Genomic DNA, 15,874 nt, shown 5'->3' on the forward strand with positions numbered 1-15,874 from the left:
GAGCCCTGTTATCTCAGTCCTAGATTATTTCAATGTACTCTCTTATATTATCCATTCATTGTGTATATACCTGGTAGAGTAAGTCTTTAAGCATTCCTTGTATCATGGCCCTGCCCTACCAAAAACACCTTCATAAGTTTGCCGTTGTCTATCAAACTCCAAACTCTATTAACCAAGCTTGTACTGGTACCTCCAAACTGGCTTCCACCTGTTTGGGGTCTTTTCTATCACAACTTCTTTTCACATGCCCCAAACTCTTATCAATCTTGCTTTACTCTTCTTTGCCTGGACTACATCCCTCTTTCCTCTTTGTTCCAGTGTCAGCCTGTGTAAGTCCTGTCTCTCTTCCAAGGTTTGTACCATATGTTATCTTCCACCAAACCATCCAAGGTCATGCCAGCCAGAAGTTATGTCCTTGTTCTTAAAATGCTCTACACTTTTGTCTGTATTTCCTGGATATAATTTTTTTCTCTAAAAATAATGGAAATAAAAATTTGTCATTTTTTTTTGTAAATTAAAAGACTATATAGAAATGTATTAAAATCATCAATAATTCTATTATTGCATCTAGCAACTGTTAGAATTTTGACATATTTTTAGTTGCATACGTAGAAGTTATAAACTTAATTCTCATATACCTTTCATTATAATCTCATGTCCAATAAAACTCTTTGAAAATATTATTTTGAGGGCTGCATAATATTCAAGTGTAGAAATATACCATTGTGCGTGTAATAATTTCTCTATGCAACTTCAGTTTCTTTATCTTTCAAAAGAGTTAATGAGACTTGAAACCATAAAACTCTTAAAAGAAAACACAAGAGCCAAATCTTGGACATTTTCTCTTAGTGATATATATATATATATCACTTAGTGATATATATATATATATATATATATATTATGTTATATTTCCTCGGGCAAGGGAAACAAATAAACAAAAAATGAACAAATGGAGTTACATCAAACTAAAAAGCTTTTAAACAGCAAAATAAACCAACAAAATGAAAAGACAACCCACTAGATGGGAGAACATATTTGCCAAAGATATATCTGATAAGAGATTAATATGAAAAATTTATAAAAAACTCATACAACTCAGCACCACCCTTCCCCAACAATCCAATTAAAAAATGGGTAAAAGACCTGAATAGACACATCTTAAAAGAAGACATACAGATGGCCAATAGACATGTGACAAGGTGCTCAATGTAACCATTAGAGAAATGTAAATTAAAACCACAATGAGATACCACCTCATACCTGTCAGAATGACTATCATCAATAAAACAACAAACAACAAGTGTTGGTGAAGATGTGGAGAAAAGGGAACCCTCGTTCAGAGTTGATGGGAAAGCAGAATGGTGCAGCCACAATGGATAAATAACACCAGGGAGTTTTCTCAAAATATAAAAAATAGCACTGCCTTATGACTCATGACCCAGTAATTCTACTTCTGGATATATATCTGAAGAAACCTGAAACACTAATTTGAAAGAATATAGGCACCCCATGTTCACTGCAGCGTTATTTACAACAGACAAGCTATGGAAGCAGCCCAAATGCCCTTAAATGGACGATAGATAAAAAACAGTGATACATAGATTCAATAGAATAGTACTTGGGTATGAAGAATGAAATCTTAACATTTGCAACAACATGCATGGACCTAGAGGGTATTATGCTAAGTGAATTCAGTTGGTTTAAAGAAAGACAAATACTAAATGATTTTACTTAATATGTGGAATTTAAAGATTAATATAAACAAGCAAACAAAACAAAAACAGACTCAGAGAACAGACTGATGGTTGCCAGAAGGGTGGGCGATTGAGGGACTGGGTGAAAAAGGTTAAAGGATTGAAAATTACAGAGTGGTAGTTGTAAAACAGTCATGGAAATGTAAAGTACAGCATAGGAAATATAGTCAATTATACTGTGATAACTCTGTATGCTGCCAGTTTGGTACCGGAAATATCAGGGCAACACTTTGTGAAGTGTATGACTATCTAACCTCTGTGCTGCACACCTGAAGCTAATACAGAACAATACTGAATGTGAACTGTAATTGAAAAAAAAAGTAAAAGTTCATGGCATTATTTGATAAAGCAGAAGACAGAAAAATGGAAGTATTGATAAATCTTAAACTAAAATGAAGAAATTTTGTTGTTTAAAAGTCAACAATAAGAGTTCTGCTTCCAGTAAAGAGTAAAAGAAAAAAAAATCAATGTAAAAATGTCTATCTCCTAGGGTTGTTGGGAAGATTAAATGAGACATATGTTAAAGCTCTCGCAACAGTACTTTGAACATGGTGGATGTTCAGTAAATGATGATCATAGTTGCTCTTATTTGGTCAGAAATATTTTCCATAGTTGATCTGCTCTCAGCTGAGAAATAGAGTGAAGAGAGGGGAAAAACAGGGCATATTATTACATAAGGGGCTTTTCTCTCTGTCCCTAAAAAAATCATGGTTCTGTCTATGAGAAACAAAAGGCATTCATTTCTCCCACAAAAAACAACTCTTGGTCTCAGTAAAATTTATTCAAGAAATTTGTACTTTTAACAATTTGTTGGGTCAAGGAAGTAGGTTGTAAGCTTTAGTGAAAATATGGTTTAGAGATGATGGCAGTTAAATTCATTTACGTTTTCTGTGGCCCTTATTTTTGTATGTAATTTAGACTTTGGACTTCTCCAGCCTGTTTGTGGAGAGCAGCAGTACCTTTGGGTCTAGGTTTTTCATCTTCTAATCAATCTTCACAATAAAATATCATAGAGGTAGTCTTATTTTACCCATTTACTTCTAATCTGATGATTCCCATCCCTCTTGGTGTTTAGTCTATAACTCTTAGATTGCAACACCTGGCAGCCATCTTTTACCAAGAGTGACATATTTAGTCATTTAGGTGTTCATTTACATTTCTATCCTCTGGCACAACTGAGCAGGCTACTTGAGGAGACTTCTGTTCTCTAAATCTCAATATCCATGTGACTTCCACCATTTACTCTTAGAGGAGATGAATTTATTTATTGTATTTTTTATTTTTCCATTGAATGAGAGAGAGAGAAGCATCAATTCATTGTTACAATCAGTTGCTTAATTTAGTTGTGCACTCATTGATTGCTTCTTGTAGGTGCCCTGACTGGGGATTGAACCTGGGACCTTGGTATGCTGGGATAATGCTTAATCCACTGGGTCACCTGGCCAGGGCTGCAGTTCTGTATTTTAAAGATATCTGTAATACCGGCAGTGAACGGAAGGGAGGGTATGAGGTCTTCTAACCTCACTGTCCTTCCTCCACCACCATAGACTGCAAACTCTGAAGCCAAGGGCCACCCAATGCTCTGTTCTGTGTCCTCAGAACCTGACATCTGGTAGCTATGCTATAGGTATCCGCTGAGCAAATGTATGATGACTATTGCATCCTCACCTTGACTATTACAGAACCCTTTTTAGGATGTAGGCTTTAGGATCAAATAGAGCTAAATTTTAATTTCAGTCGTTCCCATCCCTGGCTATGTGTTTCTGGACAAGTCATTTATCTTTCCTGGTCCTAATTTCTTATCTAAACAGAAGGTACTATAAGTCTCACCTTGTCAGGGGTCTAAAGGAAGTAGTATATGTGAGAGGGCTTGCCGCATGGTGTGCATACAATAAAAGATGTCTTCCATGTCTTTTGGAGACTTCCCAATTCAAATTCTGGATTTTTTTCCCAAACTCCATTTTTTAAAATTCTCACTGCCTCTCCTCTCTCTGAGACTAAATTAAAAAGAGGTCACAGTTAAGGAAAAGTTGTGGAAAGCCATAGAAAAATAGAAAATGGCAGCAGCACTGAGATTTTTCCAAATCTCTTTTGAATTTTCTTTCAGTAACTTTAATTCTACATATATGGGTTTTTGTATGTCAGGCAGACAGATTACCTTCTCTTAACCTCCTTATTTCTCACTTTTGAGCTGTAAGTGGGAAGGAGGCATAAAGAGAGTGACAGTAAATATCAAAAGTCTACATGCTTGTCCCTGAATGCAAGAATGTGGTTCCCTGCACCAGTCTTGTTAACTATGCACCTAGTCTGTCTTTATCTTGAAATCAGTGAAGTTAGAGATGCTATAGGATAGATGGGTCTGCACACAACAGTGGTCAGATGGGTTCTGAGGATAAAATAGCATCATTCATATAAAGAAAACCTTAATATGGTATCTGAAACATGGTGAGCCCTAATAATAGTAACTTTGTGGTGATGATGATGGTGGTGGTTAGAAGGAAAGCCCCACCAAAACAAGTAAAAAAGTATTATTGAATATTTGTGCTTATTTTGTTTTTAATTTAAAAAATTAACATTATTCAACAAGAGTACATAGATTTTGAGCAAACATCTCCACAACATTTGGTCAGTCAATTATGTTGTGTACCCATCACCCAAAGTCAAATCATCCTCCATCATCTTATATTTGTCCCTCTTTATACTCCTCCCCCTCCCCCATCCTCTTCCCTATCCTTCCTTTTCCCTCCCCTTGGTAACGACTATACTCTTATCTATGTTCATGAGTCTCAATTTTGTATCCCATCTATGTAAGGAATCATAGTTTTTAACTTTTTCTGATTTACTTATTTTACTCTGTATAATGTTATCAAGGTCCATCAATGATACTACATCATCATTTCTTATGGCTGAATAGTATTCCATTGTATATGTGTACCACATCTTCTTTATCCAATTCTCCATTGAAAGGCACTTTGGTTGTTTCCATGTCTTGACCACTGTGAATAATGTTGCGATGAACATGGGGGTGCATGTGTCTTTTTTTGTGTGTATGAGAGGCAGAGAGAGGGACAGAGAAAGGGATGGATAGGAACAGACAGGAAGGGAGAGAGATGAGAAGCATCAATTCTTTGTTGCAGCACCTTATTTGTTCATTGGTTGCTTTCTCATATGTGCCAGATGGGGGGCTACAGAAGACTGAGTGACCCCTTGCTCAAACCAGCAACCTTGGGCTCAAGCTGTTGAGCCTTGCTCAAACCAGATGAGCCCGCGCTCAAGATGGTGACCTCAGGGTTTCGAACCTGGATCTTCTGCATCCCAGTCTGACTATCTATCCACTGTGCTACTGCCTAGTCAGGCAGGGGGTGCATGTGTCTTTATGTACCAGTGTTTTCGAGTTTTGGGGGTATATACCCAGTAGAGGGATTGCTGAGTCATATGGTAGTTCTAATCTTAATTTTTTGAGGAACCACCATACTTTATTCTTTAGTGGTTGTACTAATTTAAATTGTGCTGATTTTTTAAAAAACACTTATTGAGGAATGATTGACACATAGAAAAGATGCACATATTTAATATATAAAACCCAAGTTTTATTTACATTAAGTAATTCGTTTTTTTAAATGTGAAAAAGCAAAAACTTTGTATTGGTTAAATTATTTTCTATTTTTTTATTTATTACCTATAAAAATAGAAATAAAATGTATTATTTTAAAATTATAAATACTATCTATAAAATGTTTATAATTTTATCATAAATTTATCTATCTTTTTTTCCCTATAGATATACACACATTTAAAATATCAAGAATGATTATGTATTTTTTTAAGGGAGTTATTTTAAAATTTCTACCCTTACACTTTTTGAAAGCATTTAACTTTTTAAAAATGATAACAATATTTTTTTAGAACAGCACAATGATTTTAAAAGAAAATTAACAAACACAATCAGAAGCAAGTATTTTAATATCTTAGTCATAATTAACTGTGCATCATAGGAACTTGGATAATTCTTATTTATTTTCATGTTTCTTTTAGAACATAACACACACTCTATAAAAACTACCTTAAAGAGTCCCAATAGCTAGGCAAACAAAACAAAAAATAAAACATGTCTGCCTACCCTGCCTCATGGCAGATGTCCTCAGTGAGATAGATGGATGTCTACCTTGTTCTACAATCTTTCTAGGAAAAGAAATGGAATTATTCCTCTGGTCATTCACTCTGACCTAGACTAGTGAGAAAGAAATGTATTGGGAGGTAAGATATTTAGGCCCCATTTTCCATTTTCACAAATGGTTTTGTATCAATCTGTATGTGTGTCATGAAAAATTACTTTTCTTCCTCAATTTTTCCATCTATGAAATGGGGATTATTAAATCAACCTTACATATATTTTATGGCTGCTTTAAAACAAGAGAATAAGAAACAATTTGAGCATTTTAACTTTAACACTATGTCCTGACATATGAAATGATTTTTACCAGCCTGTGGGTGAAACTATAAAAACTTCTTGGATTACAAATTTCTTAAAAGTCTTATTTTTTCCCCCAAAAACACTTTTGTGCTGTTTGTTTTCCTTTAGAAGTTTAAATTTAATTTTCTAATTCTGTCTTGTTTTGCTCTTATCTCCCTCTGAGTCTCTATATCCTGTTGCTATCTACAATCTCATTTCTTCTCAATATATATTTTCATGTTTGTTTAGAGTGATTCATATGATGGACTCATATATTTTAGCTCTCTTACTCCCTTTGTGGTCCCTGGGTTTCCTACCACATCCACACTGAAATTTATTTAAAGGAGAACCTTAGAACTAACACAGAAATGTCACTCCTGCAAACTGAGTAGCAACATGGATCAGATCCCACACATGTTGCTTTACTCTTTTCATTAAAGTTTTTAAGGAAATTCTGTTTTTAAAAGATTGTGTTAAAAAGATACCAGAACACAGTAGGAAATTACTCCTGTTAGATACTCACTAGTTTGACCTCAGGAATTATAAATGATTTCTTTGTCTTCAAGATTTGTTGATAAATCAATTAGCAAATCTGAAACATATGAACATGTACACACATTTTCTGCACCAACTTTGAAGGCCAGATGCTAACTTTCTTTTCTAGTATGGCAATCTTATGTATAAATTCTCAACTACAGTGAAATACTTCCATTACCAAGAATGAGAAACACATAGCTGTAATTGTAGTTCTGAAATTTGAGCACTTTAAGAACTGGAAATTAGCAAGGTTTTGCAATCAGAGGTTTGAAGACATTTTAAATGCATTTTGAACACAAAAACATTAGTTTTGAGCAGGCAATAACACACCCTATCCACAATCCTTCTTTTATTTTAATTTCTTAATTAATTATTCATTTCCTTTCAACCATTACATACACTTCAAATTCTTTAGAACTTTGCCAAAAGATCTCTCTCCTGGGAAATGCATCCCATTGGCCATTGTACTGTCTCTTTCCTTAAACCTGACTCCCCATTGAGTTTCTTTGCTCATCCTTAGTATTATCTTAACCTTTCTATAAGAGCCCTATGCTGCAGTGGAAATAATACTGGTCCTAAATTAGACTCTGTATCTAGTCCTAAAAAACTACTTGACAGTAGGCAAGGTATTAGATCTTTTGAGCCTCTTTTTACTGATCAGTAAAACAAAGTGGGTTGAATTTGATAATGTCTAAGCTTTTGTCAACTTTATGAATCTGTTGACTATAAAGCATTATTCAGAGTTATCAGTATAATGAGTCATGTTTACAGAATTCTTAAGCTAGTGAAGACCTTAGAGATCATCTAATTAAATTGAGTGATTTTACTTACTGGGAACCTGTTGGATAAATGATTTGCTTTATATCAAATAAGTTAGCAAGCAACAGGACCAGATTCTGGGCTTTCTTAAAGGCAAGTAACTTCAAGATAAATATACTTAGTTACCAAAAAATCAAATGATGATTTATTAAGGTAAATGCTAGCAAGTTTTGGTTAAAATGAAAACTTTTTGGATTTCTCCAAGTTTAAAAATAAAATCTTTTCACCCAAAGTTGTGAGTTACATTTATGCTGCTTTAGTTCATTTAAAAATATCCACAAATATGGTCCTGGCATAAAAATACACATAGACCAATGGAACAGAATAGAGAGCTCTATATGGTCGATTAATGTGGAACAAAAGAAGCAAGAACATATAGCGGAGTCAAGACAGTCTATTCAATAAATGATGTTGGAAAAATTAGACAAATATATGCGAAAAATATAAAACTAGACCACTTTCTTGTACCATATAGAAGAATAAACTAAAAATGGGTTAAAGACTTAAATGTAAGATTTGAAACCATCAAAATTCTAGAAGAAAACAGAGGCCATAAAATCTCAGTCATTTCTCATAGCAATATTTTTTCTGATCTATCTCTTTGGGCAAGAGTGATAAAAGAAAAAATAAACACATGGGACTACATCAAACCAAAACTTTTTGCACAGCAAAGGAAACCATCCACAAAATAAAGACAACCCACTGAATGATAGAAGATATTTGCCAAATGATACAACTTATACAATGATGTCATGTATAACAAACCCATACAACTCAACATAAAAAAAACAAATAATCTAATTAAAAGTGGGCAATGGACCTGAATAGACACTTCTCCAAAACAGGACACAAAGATGTCTAATAGACATATGAGAAGATGCTCAGCATCATCAATAATCGGAGAAATACAAATCAAAATCACAATATCTTTTCACACCTGTCAGAATCTATTATCAATAAATAAACAAACACTAAGTGTGACAAAAATGTGGAGAAAAGGAAATCCTCATGCACTGTTTGAAGGAATGCATCTTATTACAACCACTATGGAAAACAGAATAGAGTTTCCTCAAAAAATTGAGCAGAAAATTGCCTTATAACCCAGTAATTCCACTTCAGGGTCTATAGTTGAAGAAACATAAAATACTATTTGAAAAGATATATGACCCCAATGAACATTGCAGCATTATTTACAACATCTAAAATATGGAAACAATGCATGTCCACCAATACACCAGTGGATAAAAAAGCTGTGGTGCATTCAGGGATGGGCAAAAGTAGGTTTAAGTATTCACTTTTGTTGGTCATTGGTTAAATTACCAGTCATTATTACCTAAAAAATAAATCAAAAGTAAGAATACAAAATAATAACAATAATAATAAGACTAATATTACAAATAATACAATAAGTAATAGATAATAATACAAGAATAAACTGTGTTTCATGTACTCACAACTGTAAACCTACTTTTGCTCTTCCCTAAATATACAATGGACTATTACTTATAAAAAAAATGACATCTCACCATTTGTGACAACATTGTTGGACCTAGAGAATATTATGATAAGTGAATTAAGTCAGAGAAAGACAAATACCATATGATTTTACTTACTACATGGAATTTAAAGAACAAAATAAACAAACAAACAAAACAGAAACCAATTCATAGATGCAGAGAACAAACTGATGGTGCCCAAGGGGAGGCTCTGTGAGGCGGGGTGAAAAAGGCGAAAGCACAAATTGGTCACTACAAAATAGTCATGGGGATGTAAAGGTCAGTGTAGGGGATGCAGTCAGTGTTATTTTAATAACTATGTATTGTGCTGGTGTGAACTTGAATCGTTCAGATTGTATGCCAGAACAATTGCTGTACATGAGAAACTATTATAAAGTAACATTAAATGCCAACTGCCATTGAAAAATAAAATATAAAGTTCTTTAAGGAAACAAAAACAAAAAATAATAAAAGGAAAAATAAATATTTTTCCACAAAACATTTAAAATCATCTTCAAACTTTTGAACTAAAATCATAGGGTAAACTTAGGTTATGAAAAGAAAGTAATGTGGACTTCAAATGTTTTAAAGTGTGGCTGGCTGTATGAAATATTCATGGTTCTGGGTCACATTGTGTGTTTTCCCAGGTTTCATTTCTTCTTTCAGCATGTTTCTTTATTGAATGATATTCAGCTAACCTCGGTTTGTGGGGCATTATTTTCTGTATTTTGAAATTAATTTTATAATTTCTCCTGATTATATGTGACTTCGTCTGTTTTGTCCCCATGTTATTGTGACACTCCACGCCAGTGCATGTCTGCTTTATCATTTAATTATCTCACCCCTAAGTAGTGTTTACAATCAGCACTGGTGTTTGCTTTGCCCCAGAGGGGTGAGCTCACTGGGGAAGAAGGGCGAGGCTGAGGGGCACACTGAGGCTAGGCGAGAGAAAAAGAGCAAGAAACCAGATGGACCTGAACGAAAGTGAGCAGAGCCTTGGTTGTCAGCTTAGCCTACTGAGCTCCTCCAGCAAAAGGCTGCCGCCCTTGCCTCAGGATAGCTCTGAGCCTCCTTCCTCTGTGTGAGAACTCTTGCTCTGGGGCTTTGAACTGTATTAGAATCACTATCTTCCTTCCAGACCAATTTATGTACAATGTCAGTTTCTCTTATAAGCCTCCAAGTTTGCTTTCCGATAGACCTGACATTTTCAAATGTCTCTGTGCATAGAATTAAGGTGCTGAAACTAGAGAATCAGCAGTAGAATTTTCTTTTCACAATAGAATTTCCACTGCACTGAATATGGAAGCATCAGCCTGGTACTGTGTCAGTTACTGCTCCTATTCAACCAAAGTGCCCTCCCCAAGTTCACACATTTCTAGAGCTGGTGGCTGCTGGTGACTCTCTCCCATTTGTCCCCTCTGTGTTTGTAGAGCACTCCCTCCTGGAAACTCTTCTATTTGCTGCATTTCTTGGGAACCTTTGCTTTCTTCTCTGACTGTTTTGGTCTTTTATATTTGGCGTTCTCTTTGCATACTCCTCCAATTCTTATGTGTTTGTTTTTCCTGTCAAGAGTTTGTTCCAGGGTTTCTTCTTTTTCTTTCTACATGTCCTGCCTTCCGGCCTATTTCTACAGATTCAATCTCTGCCTTTATGATATGTTGCATTTTCCCAGGACCTTACCCTGCGTCTTCAGCCTAGTTTTCTATTTCCTTTAGCTCCTAAATGGCATCCATTTGATTACATACTTTCCATTCATTTGATACATCCATTTGAAAAACATCCATTTGATTATTACTGTTTACTTATGTAACTCATAAGTACCACCCTCAGGACTGAAATGCCATTTTCTGCCCTAAATCTGCTCCTCCTTTTCTCCCTGTCACAAGGAGTAACACAACCTTCTGACTACACTCCGAATACCCCATTGCCCTTGACCCCATGGTCATTGAGAACTGCCAGTTGTATAATCTCTATTCCTCTACACCCCCATGCCTAGCTCTCTCTAGACCTGGTTGCTGCCATTTGCTTACTATCATGGCTATGATTGAGCAGGTGTGCATACAGCCCTTTCTAGTCTCCAAGTGCACTACGTTTTCTTTATTAGTGATTCCTACCATGGAGTCCCTAGATCAACTGCATCAGCATCACCTCAGAGCTTGCCAAAATGCAAATTATTCAGACCTAAAACTTTATAAACTCTGGGATCAGAACCAATTGTCTGTGCCTTTAAAAGCCCTCTAGGTGCCTTGGTATTCTTTAAAGTGTGAAGGCCTTACCAACTTCATCACTTAACTTACTTCATGTTTGTTCTACTGAATATTGTCCTTTACCCACCATGCCAACTTCTCTCCTGCCACAGGGCCTTTGTACATGCTGCTTTCTCTGCCAAAACCCACTTCTCCCCACCTGGTTGACTTCTTATGCCTCTGCTTCTACTTAGATACCACATTCCCTGGAGATTCTCCCCCAGAGCTTATCAACAGGTTGTCTTAAGCATCCCACAGTGCTCTGTGGCGACATCCAATTTTATTAACATCCTTTATTGAAATTGTTGATCATTTGCCTGTCACATCTTCTAGAAACTCCCTGAGGATTTCTATTCATTAACAATCTTCCAGCAACGAGGATTATTCCATGAATTTAGTAGATGATTCACACACAAAAAAAGATTTTGGGGCAAATGTTTTTGATTTGATCCTTGTTTACTCTGGCTTCGTGCTGCTCTCTAGCTACACCAGATTTTATCTATTCCAGACTGGCAATTTTTCAAACTCTTTGAACTTTACTTCACCCTGTGCTCCAGACCTCTACTATACCAGCTAAATTATCTGAGCTGTGACCAGGGTGTCCTTTGTGAGCCATTCTTCTTACACTCCCCCCAACAATATTAAGATGGTTAGTAAGCCATGTTGAGGAGAAATTATGCAGAAGGTTGTTATTAATTAGAGAGAAGTCTAATAACTCAGCCTGGCAGGAACCCATCAGTCAGCTACTCTCCTCTATTCTTTGGCAAGGCTACTCAAGATGGGCAATTACTGGCCTTACATTTGCATAATGACTTCCTTTTGTTGCCTTTATTCTTTTTTGGCCCCAACTAATTGCTTGAGAGTGCCACTGGTAGTTCTCCACTCCCTCTGATAGGAACCTTCTCACTGACTTGTAAATTCTAAGGAGCTTGCTTTTGAAGTACAGTGCAGGGTTTACTGTGGTGCTGTAGGTTTGGGCATATCAGAGGAGGAGACAAGGCCCCAGGCAAAACAGAATGAGGTACTTCTCTGTGCACTCTCTACATTTTCTTAACCCTGTGACTTACAAGGAGAACCCTTACTGAGAAGAGGCTGGAGAAATAATACAGTTTTTCATTTTTTCTGTAATCTTTATAGAAGCTTTTCCTCTAGTGACCTGTGGACATGGACAGTCATTGACTCTAAGACTATGATATCCAAAGAATTTTGTGTTATTTTCATACATTACAAGACACCCCCCCCCAGTTATTGAAAAGTGGGGTAGTTTTCAACACTAATTTGTCACAAGAAGGCAAATACAGTATAATTCCACTTTATGTGGATTATCTAGGTGGCCAACCTCACAGAAACAGAAAGAATGGTGGTTTGCACTAGATGGAGGTAGGGGGAATGGGGAATTGTTTAATGGGAATAGTTAATGATTCCAAAATGAAACAGTACTGAAGATTGGTTTTATGATAATGAGAATATACTTAACATTGCCGAATGGTACACTTATAAATAGTTAAGATGGTAAATTTTTTCTTATGTATTTTGCCACACACACACACACACACACACACACACACACACACAAAAGAAGTCAATATTTGAGAGTGAGTTTGAAGAAACAAGATATTTAAAATTGGGTGGTGGGCGGCCATTCATCCTTGTTATTGAATATTGTACGCTATTTTTTTAAAATCCTGTAGCTTCATGCTCCCCCATGCACGTTTAAAGTGGCTTGCCATATAATTCCAGACTACTTGCCAATTAATATCTCAAAAGAGTATTAAATTAAATTAGAAACATAAAATCAACCATTGTTGATGTATGAAAATTTGATTTATATCACATTGGATGTATTTTGGACAGTAATTCTTTTTAACAATAATTAAATGTTTTAAGAAACAAATGTAAAGCAAATCTCCCATAACCTTTGAAAATTTCCATAAGAACCTAGAGGAGTTTTGGTGAACCACAGTTTGAACACCGTTGCTCTAATAGGCTCTGTTAATCTCCTCCCTGATTTACACTTCTTCCCATCAATTCTCCACACATCTGCTAGACTTATCTTTCTAAAACACAGACCTGACCTTGACATTTCTCTGCTTAATTATTCTCGTTATAACTCCATCCTCATAGTGTGGTGCTTAGCCCCAGCTGCACCAGGGTAGCATTGAAAATTCTTACCTCAGGACCTTGCCCGAACCAAATGAATCTCTGAGGATGGGGTCTGAGTGTATTTGGCAAGCTCCTCAAGTATAATGTGCAGCCATAATTGTGAACTACTAATTTAGCAGAAAGTGTACCCACTCCTTAACCTGACTCACAAGGCCCTCAGGGTTTGATCTTTGCCCAATTACGTTTAACTTCAACATGGCTCCATACAGCTCAGAGCAAATGAGGTTACCCAGGTGCTCGTGCACTCTGACCCCCTCCTCCTTCTGCTCAGTCTGCTCCCTCTGACTCTGGCTTCTTCCACTTTATCCACTGACAGATTGCCTTTCCTCCTTGAAAGCACAGCTCAAGTATCACCAATTTCATGTTGCTTCCTTCTTTCTCTTATTCCTCTCTCTCTTTCTTCTAATCAATGAACAAATTCTACTGTAACCACAGTTTTTCCTTTTTATCTTTCCCTCATGAACTGGCTTATTACTGGTTTATATCCTTGGAATGAGTTTCTTTACCAGAATGAATGAATGAATGAATGGCCAAACAATTGAATGAATACTGTAAATGGAACATCTATCAGATTCTTAAATAGTTTGATCACTCTATCTCTATATTCCAATTCATGTCCTGTAGTGTTTTACAGACTTTAATTATCTATAATTTGTATCTCAGAAAAGTGTTGTAGTAGTTATCACTTGATTGGATTCAAACCCAGAGTCCTCTATAAATTCTAAGCTCATCTCACCAAACCTTTTTGTTTTTTTAATCTGAAATGACTCTCCAGGTTCAGATGGAGTGAGTATAGCAAAAAGGTCAAATAATCTAAGCTTATGACTATGTTCTCTGTGGAGATTTTGAGGCAGATGTTACACTCAAATTAGAAGTTTGAGGTCCACATACCTTGTTAAGACTTTACTATTTGCTTTTCCTCCTGTCCTTCTCTACTCAAATTTTCACATTTGGAATATTGCAGAGCCAACACAAAAGGGAAATTTCAGTCAACAGATGATAAACAGAGTCAATTTTTATCAGAGAGGGAAAGATGACAATCAATGTTTAAATATCTTGTCCATAACTATATAAAACACAACCCATGGCAAATAGGACCCAGTCCGGAAAATGAGTGGTTAACAGCATATCATTCAAATATATTTATGTGAAATTACTGACATAGTGACATTCGAGCATCTCCAATATTTCTGCTTCAGGAGTCTTAATGTAGTTCATAGTCAATGCTGTGCTTGTTATACCACTGTGTCAGTAATGGAAATGACGATGTGACTTTGTGCCCACTCTCATGCTTTGCATGCTAATATTATCCCAGTTGATACTTTCCCTTAGATTATATAGTGGGTTGACTGTGCAAACTCAGTATTATGCACATTTCATGAGGAATAAAGCCCAAGAGAGGCAAGTGGCTTTTAGATGTCTGCATACTTAGGCCTGAGTTTTACTTTTCCCAGTGTTGTGTCCTGAGGGTCATTTTCTCCTTCATAATGATGACATTGGAAATAAACGTTAAACTAGACATTAATAGAATGGTTACTGAGCTGCACATCGCATATCTTTGTACCTATTAACATCGCAATCAACATAACATCCCAGAGCTCCCTGCAATCATAATTGATTCAGCAAGACAATGATTTCCAACTGGCTGAGGGGCTCCTTTATGATGTGATAAAAATCCATTATGGGCAAGAGGCATAAGAATGTCAACTTATGATTTAAACACTTTTCTGCAATGCCTGTTTTGGGAAGGTAGCTTGGGACTGTGTGACCAGCCCTGTTTCTTTATGAGTGTCTCCAGATGTCTGGCACCCATGTGGAGAGTAGTGCCACACATACCTGAGAAGACTGAGTGGGATAGAAACCCCGCTGACCCTCTTCTCTGCAAGCCATATGCCACATAGGACCCTTGCTTTGAATAAAACACTGTGATGAACATATTAACTAGAAAAGATTCTCATATAAATCATATCTTTTGATTTTGGTATAGATTTATGGATTCTATTTGAGAAACAGATTTGAAGCCTGATATAAAATAGTATCTTTTGTCTTTTAGACACATGGAAATTCTATTCAGTTGGTCAGTTGTAAAGATAACTGGTTTATTCCTGGAGTTCACTAATGCTGACATGGTTTTGACAATCCCCAGGAGGATGGTGGTGGAGATGTGGGGAGAGAGTATGGGAGACCATGGAAAATTTTGTTGGATCTTATAAGGAAGAAACAAGAAGCAGTTAACCATCTAGAGGGGGTAAAATAGAGCATAATTTATCTTGTGTTGATGTTATCTTACTGAGAGTGGGATAGGGTCCTGACAAAGTGGCAAGAGTAGAGAGTTAAGTAAAGAACTTGAATATTTGAGTAATACAGATTTGAGTTTATATATCAATTCTTCCAATTATTAGC

At 36.1% G+C, this 15,874-nt stretch overlaps 1 protein-coding gene across 3 annotated transcripts in view; it reads right to left on the reverse strand.

The window, feature by feature from the left end:
* The window catches only part of KCNMB2 (potassium calcium-activated channel subfamily M regulatory beta subunit 2), a 299,201-nt gene that overhangs the window by 216,341 nt on the left and 66,986 nt on the right, over nucleotides 1–15,874 (reverse strand). Inside the window, exon 1 of one of the 3 annotated variants that reach the window (XM_066241102.1) lies at nucleotides 2,641–2,732. The exons of the other annotated variants lie outside the window; for them this stretch is intronic. The gene's annotated coding sequence lies outside the window, so the exon portion shown is untranslated. Of the gene's footprint in view, nucleotides 1–2,640; nucleotides 2,733–15,874 lie in introns of those variants that run through there. 3 annotated transcript variants of the gene reach the window in all.

This window comes from Saccopteryx bilineata, chromosome 8 (assembly GCF_036850765.1).
Source record: "Saccopteryx bilineata isolate mSacBil1 chromosome 8, mSacBil1_pri_phased_curated, whole genome shotgun sequence".
Lineage (NCBI taxonomy): Eukaryota > Metazoa > Chordata > Mammalia > Chiroptera > Emballonuridae > Saccopteryx > Saccopteryx bilineata.